A 6,000-nucleotide genomic window follows, 5' to 3' on the forward strand; every position below is an offset into this window, starting at 1 on the left:
GTGATTAAATGTCAGGAATTGTGAAAAACTGAGTTTAAAATGTATTTGGCTAAGGTGTATGTAAACTTCTGACTTCAACTGTATATACACTACCATTCAAAAGTTGTGTCACTTAGAAATGTCCTTGTTTTTGAAATTAAAGCTATTTTTTGTCTATTAAAATAACATGAAATTGATCAGAAATACAGTGTAGACATTGTTAATGTTGTAAATGACTATTGTAGCTGGAAACGACAGATTGTTTTTAATGGAATATCTACATAGGCATACAGAGGCCCATTATCAGCAACCATCACTCCTGTGTTCCAATGGCACGTTGTGATTTTTAAATGCTAATTGATTAGAAAACCCTTTGCAATTATGTTAGCACAGCTAAAAACTGTTGTCCTGATTAAAGAAGCAATTAAATTGTCCTTCTTTAGACTAGTTGAGTAGCTGGAGCATCAGCATGTTGGTTTAGATTACAGGCTCAAAATGGCAAGAAACAAAGAACTTTCTTCTGAAACTCATCAGTCTATTCATGTTCTGAGAAATGAAGGCTATTCCATGCGAGAAATTGCCAAGAAACTGAAGATCTCGTACAACGCTGTGTACTGATCCCTTCACAGAACAGCGCAAACTGGCTCTAACCAGAATAGAAAGAGGAGTGGGAGGCCATGGTGCACAACTGAGCAAGAGGACAAGTACACTAGAGTGTCTAGTTTGAGAAACAGACACAACACAAGTCCTCAACTGGCAGCTTCATTAAATAGCACCCGCAAAACATCAGTCTCAACATCAACAGTGACGAGGCGACTCTAGGATGCTGGCCTTCTAGGCAGAGTTCCTCTGTCCAGTGTCTGTGTTCTTTTGCCCATCTAAATCTTTTCCGATTATTGGCCATTCTGAGATAAGGCTTTTTCTTTGCAACACTGCCCAGAAGGCCAGCATCCCGGAGTCGCCTCGTCACTGTTGACATTGAGACTGGTGTTTCACCTTCCAGCAGTATCTTTTTTCTGGCCACTCTTCCGTAAATCCCAGCTCTGTGGAGTGTACAGCTTAAAGTGGTCCTATTGACAGATACTCCAATCTCCGCTGTGGAGCTTTGCAGCTCCTTCGGGGTTATCTTTGGTCTCTTTGTTGCCTCTCTGATTAATGCTCTCCTTACCTGGTCTGTGAGTTTTGGTGGGCGGCCCCCTCTCGTGCAGGTTTCTTGTGGTGCCGTATTCTTTCTGTTTTAATAATAGATTTAATGGGGCTCTGTGGGATGTTCAAAGTTTCGGATATGTTTTTATTATCCAACCCTGATCTGTACTTCCCCACAACTTTGTCCCTGACCTGTTTGGAGAGCTCCTTGGTCTTCATAGTGCCGCTTGGTTGTGCCTCTTGCTTAGTTGTGTTTGCTGACTCTGGGGCCTCTCAGAACAGGTGCATATATACTGAGATCATGTGACAGGTCATGTGACACTTAGATTGCTCACAGTTTAACTTTTTGTAACTAATTATGTGACTTCTGAAGGTAATTGGTTGCACCAGATATTATTTTGGGGATTCATTACTTTTTGAAATATTTGTATTTCTTTTTTTCACTTCACAAATTTTTACCATTTTATGTCCATTCCATGATATCCAAATAAAAATGTATTAAATTACAGGTTGTAATGGAACAAAATAGGAAGAACGCCAAGGGGGGGGAATACGTTCGCAAGGCACTGTATTTGCATGATTTAGCATAATTAATTAATCATTACCGTTTTGTTTCATCCATGTGACAGGCCAATACGGGTTCATAACATGTGACAGACCAATACATCACGAGGCTTCTTTCTCTCTAAACTTAGACCTTGAAACTGAGATATCTTTAGTTCATTCTCAAAACGCGGTCTGGGCGTACTGCCAAATTGCAGCTACTGATAGTGAGGATTTGTGCATGAACACAGAAATTGGTTATTAGAACAGCACATTAATAGAAGACAGAAATTAATTAGAAGAAAAGCACAAACATTAAAATTCCCATTACAGTTTCTTCAAGTGCAGTCACAAAACCATCAAGCGCTATGATGAAACTAGCTCTTGTAACAGTATGACTTCTAAACCGTCCCCTCGCCCATACCCGGGCGCGAACCAGGGACCCTCTGCACACATCAACAACAGTCATCCACGAAGCATCGTTACCCATCGCTCCACAAGAGCCGCAGCCCTTGCAGAGCAAGGGGAACTACTACTTCAAGGTCTCAGAGCAAGTGACGTAACCGATTGAAACGCTATTTAGCGCACACCGCAAACTAAGCTAGCCGTTTCACATCTGTTACACTCACCCCCTCTTTGACCTTCCTCCTTAGCAACCAGTAATCCGGGTCAACAGCATCAATGTAACAGTATGACTTCTAAACCGTCCCCTCGCCCATACCCGGGCGCGAACCAGGGACCCTCTGCACACATCAACAACAGTCATCCACGAAACATCGTTACCCATCGCTCCACAAGAGCCGCGGCCCTTGCAGAGCAAGGGGAACTACTACTTCAAGGTCTCAGAGCAAGTGACGTAACCGATTGAAACGCTATTTAGCGCACACCGCAAACTAAGCTAGCCATTTCACATCCGTTACACTCTCATGAGGACCGCCACAGGAAAAGAAGACACAGAGTTACCTCTGCCGCAGAGGATAACTTCCAGCCTCAGAAATTGCAGCCCAAATAAAGGCTTCACAGAGTTCAATTAAAAGACACATCTCAAAATCAACTGTTCAGAGGAGATTGCGTGAATCAGGCCTTCATGGTCGAATTGCTACAAAGAAACCACTACTAAAGGACACCAATAATAATAAGAAACTTGCTTGGGTCAAGACATTAGACATTAGACCAGTGACATTAGACATTAGACCGGTGGAAATCTGTCCTTTGCCCTGATGAGTCCCAAATGTGAGATTTTTGGTTCCAACTGCCGTGTCTTTGTGAGACGCATAGTAGGTGAAGGGATTATCTCCGCATGTGTGGTTCCCACCGTGAAAACACTGCTCAAAAAATAAAGGGAACACTAAAATAACACATCCTAGATCTGAATGAATGAAATATTCTTATTAAATACTTTTTTCTTTAGATAGTTGAATGTGCTGACAACAAAATCACACAAAAATTATCAATGGAAATCAAATGTATCAACCCATGGAGGTCTGGATTTGGAGTCACACTCCAAATTAAAGTGGAAAACCACACTGCAGCCTGATCCAACTTTGATGTAATGTCCTTAAAATAAGTCAAAATGAGGCTCAGTAGTGTGTGTGGCCTCCACGTGCCTGTATGACCTCCCTACAACACCTGGGCATGCTCCTGATGAGGTGGCGGATGGTCTCCTAAGGGATCTCCTCCCAGATCTGGACGAAAGCATCCACCAACTCCTGGACAGTCTGTGGTGCAACGTGGCGTTGGTGGATGGAGCGAGACATGATGTCCCAGATGTGCTCGATTGGATTCAGGTCTGGGGAACGGGCGGGACAGTCCATAGCATCAATGGCTTCCTCTTGCAGGAACTGCTGACACACTCTAGCCACATGAGGTCTAGCATTGTCTTGCATTAGGAGGAACCCAGGGCCAACCACACCAGCATATGGTCTCACAAGGGGTCTGAGGATCTCATCTCGGTACCTAATGGCAGTCAGGCTACCTCTGGCGAGCACATGGAGGGCTGTGCGGCCCCCCAAAGAAATGCCACCCCACACCATGACTGACCCGCCGCCAAACCGGTCATGCTGGAGGATGTTGCAGGCAGCAGAACGTTCTCCACGGTGTCTCCAGACTCTGTCATGTCTGTCACGTGCTCAGTGTGAACCTGCTTTCATCTGTGAAGAGCACAGGGCGCCAGTGGCGAATTTGCCAATCTTGGAGTTCTCTGGCAAATGCCAAACGTCCTGCACGGTGTTGGGCTGTAAGCACAACAGAGTTGGAGTTACATTGTGTTGTTTAAGTGTTCCCTTTATGTGCGTTTCTATCTCAGTGTATTACATAGAACAGTAATTAGAGAGTGCATTAGCATGTATTATGCAGCATTATCATAGTTATGCTTCAAAGTTATCAAGGTTACATTTCCATCCACGTTTTGTTATATGATCATGTGTAATAACTGTCAGACCATATAACTCAACCTGACTATTTGGACAAGCTTATTCCATCAGTAGTTCTCACTCACGCGGATGATGTGGAGGTAAACCCAGGCCCTGCATGTCCCCAGGCACCCTCATTTGTTGACCTGTGATCGAAAAAGCCTTGGTTTCATGCATGTCAACATCCAAAGCCTCTTCCCTAAGTTTGTTTTACTCACTGCTTTAGCACACTCTGCCAACCCTGATGTCCTTGTCGTGTCTGAATCCTGGCTTAGGAAGGCCACCAAAAATTCTGAGACTATAACTATAACATTTTCCGTCAAGATAGAACTGCCAAAGGGGGCGGAGTTGCAATCTACTGCAGAGATAGCCTGCAAAGTAATGTCATACTTTCCAGGTCCATATCCAAACAGTTCGAACTACTAATTAAAATAAATACTCTCTCCAGAAATAAGTGTCTCACTGTTGCCACCTGCTACCGACCCCTCAGCTCCCAGCTGTGCCCTGGACACCATTTGTGAATTGATCGCCCCCCATCTCGCTTCAGAGTTTGTTCTGTTAGGTGACCTAAACTGGGATATGCTTAACACCCCGGCAGTCCTACAATCTAAGCTAGATGCCCTCAATCTCACACAAATCATCAAGGAACCCACCAGGTACAACCCTAAATCTGTAAACAAGGGCACCCTCATAGACGTTATCCTGACCAACTGGCCCTCCAAATACACCTCCGCTGTCTTCAATCAGGATCTCAGCGATCACTGCCTCATTGCCTGTATCCGCTACGGGTCCGCAGTCAAACGACCACCACTTATCACTGTCAAACGCTCCCTAAAACACTTCTGCGAGCAGGCCTTTCTAATCGACCTTGCCCGGGTATCCTGGAAGGATATTGACCTCATCCCGTCAGTTGAGGACGCCTGGTCATTCTTTAAAAGTAACTTCCTCACCATCTTAGATAAGCATGCTCCGTTCAAAAAATGCAGAACTAAGAACAGATATAGCCCTTAGTTCACTCCAGACCTGACTGCCCTCGACTAGCACAAAAACATCCTGTGGCGGACTGCAATAGCATCGAATAGTCCCCGCGATATGCAACTGTTCAGGGAAGTCAGGAACCAATACACGCAGTCAGTCAGGAAAGCAAAGACCATCTTTTTCAATCAGAAATTTGCATCCTGTAGCTCTAACTCCAAAAAAGTTCTGGGACACTGTAAAGTCCATGGAGAACAAGAGCACCTCCTCCAAGCTGCCCACTGCACTGAGGCCAGGTAACACGGTCACCACGATAATCGAAAACTTCAACAAGCATTTCTCAACGGCTGGCCATGCCTTCCTCCTGGCTACTCCAACCTCGGCCAACAGGTCCGCCCCCCAGCAGCTACTCGCCCACGCCTCCCCAGCTTCTCCTTTACCCAAATCCAGATAGCAGATGTTTTGAAAGAGCTGCAAAACCTGGACCTGTACAAATCAGCTGGTCTTGACAATCTGGACCCTCTATTTCTGAAACTATCCGCCGCCATTGTCACAACCCCTATTACCAGCCTGTTCAACCTCTCATATCGTCTGAGACCCCCATCCCCATTGAAAGCTGCCACAGTCATCCCCCTCAAAGGGGGAGACACCCTGGACCCAAACTGTTACAGACCTATATCCATCCTTCCCTGCCTATCTAAGGTCTTCGAAAGCCTAGTCAACAAACAGATCACTGAACATCTCAAATCCCACCGTACCTTCTCCGCTGTGCAATCTGGTTTCCGAGCCGGTCACGGGTGCACCTCAGCCACGCTCAAGGTACTAATCGATATCATAACCGCCATCAATAAAAGTACTGTGCAGCCGTCTTCATCAACCTGGCCAAGGCTTTCGACTCTGTCAATCACCATATTCTTATCGACAGACTCAGTAGCCTCGGTTTTTC

This window comes from Oncorhynchus keta, chromosome 14, assembly GCF_023373465.1.
Source record: "Oncorhynchus keta strain PuntledgeMale-10-30-2019 chromosome 14, Oket_V2, whole genome shotgun sequence".
In the NCBI taxonomy this organism is placed as follows: Eukaryota; Metazoa; Chordata; class Actinopteri; order Salmoniformes; family Salmonidae; genus Oncorhynchus; species Oncorhynchus keta.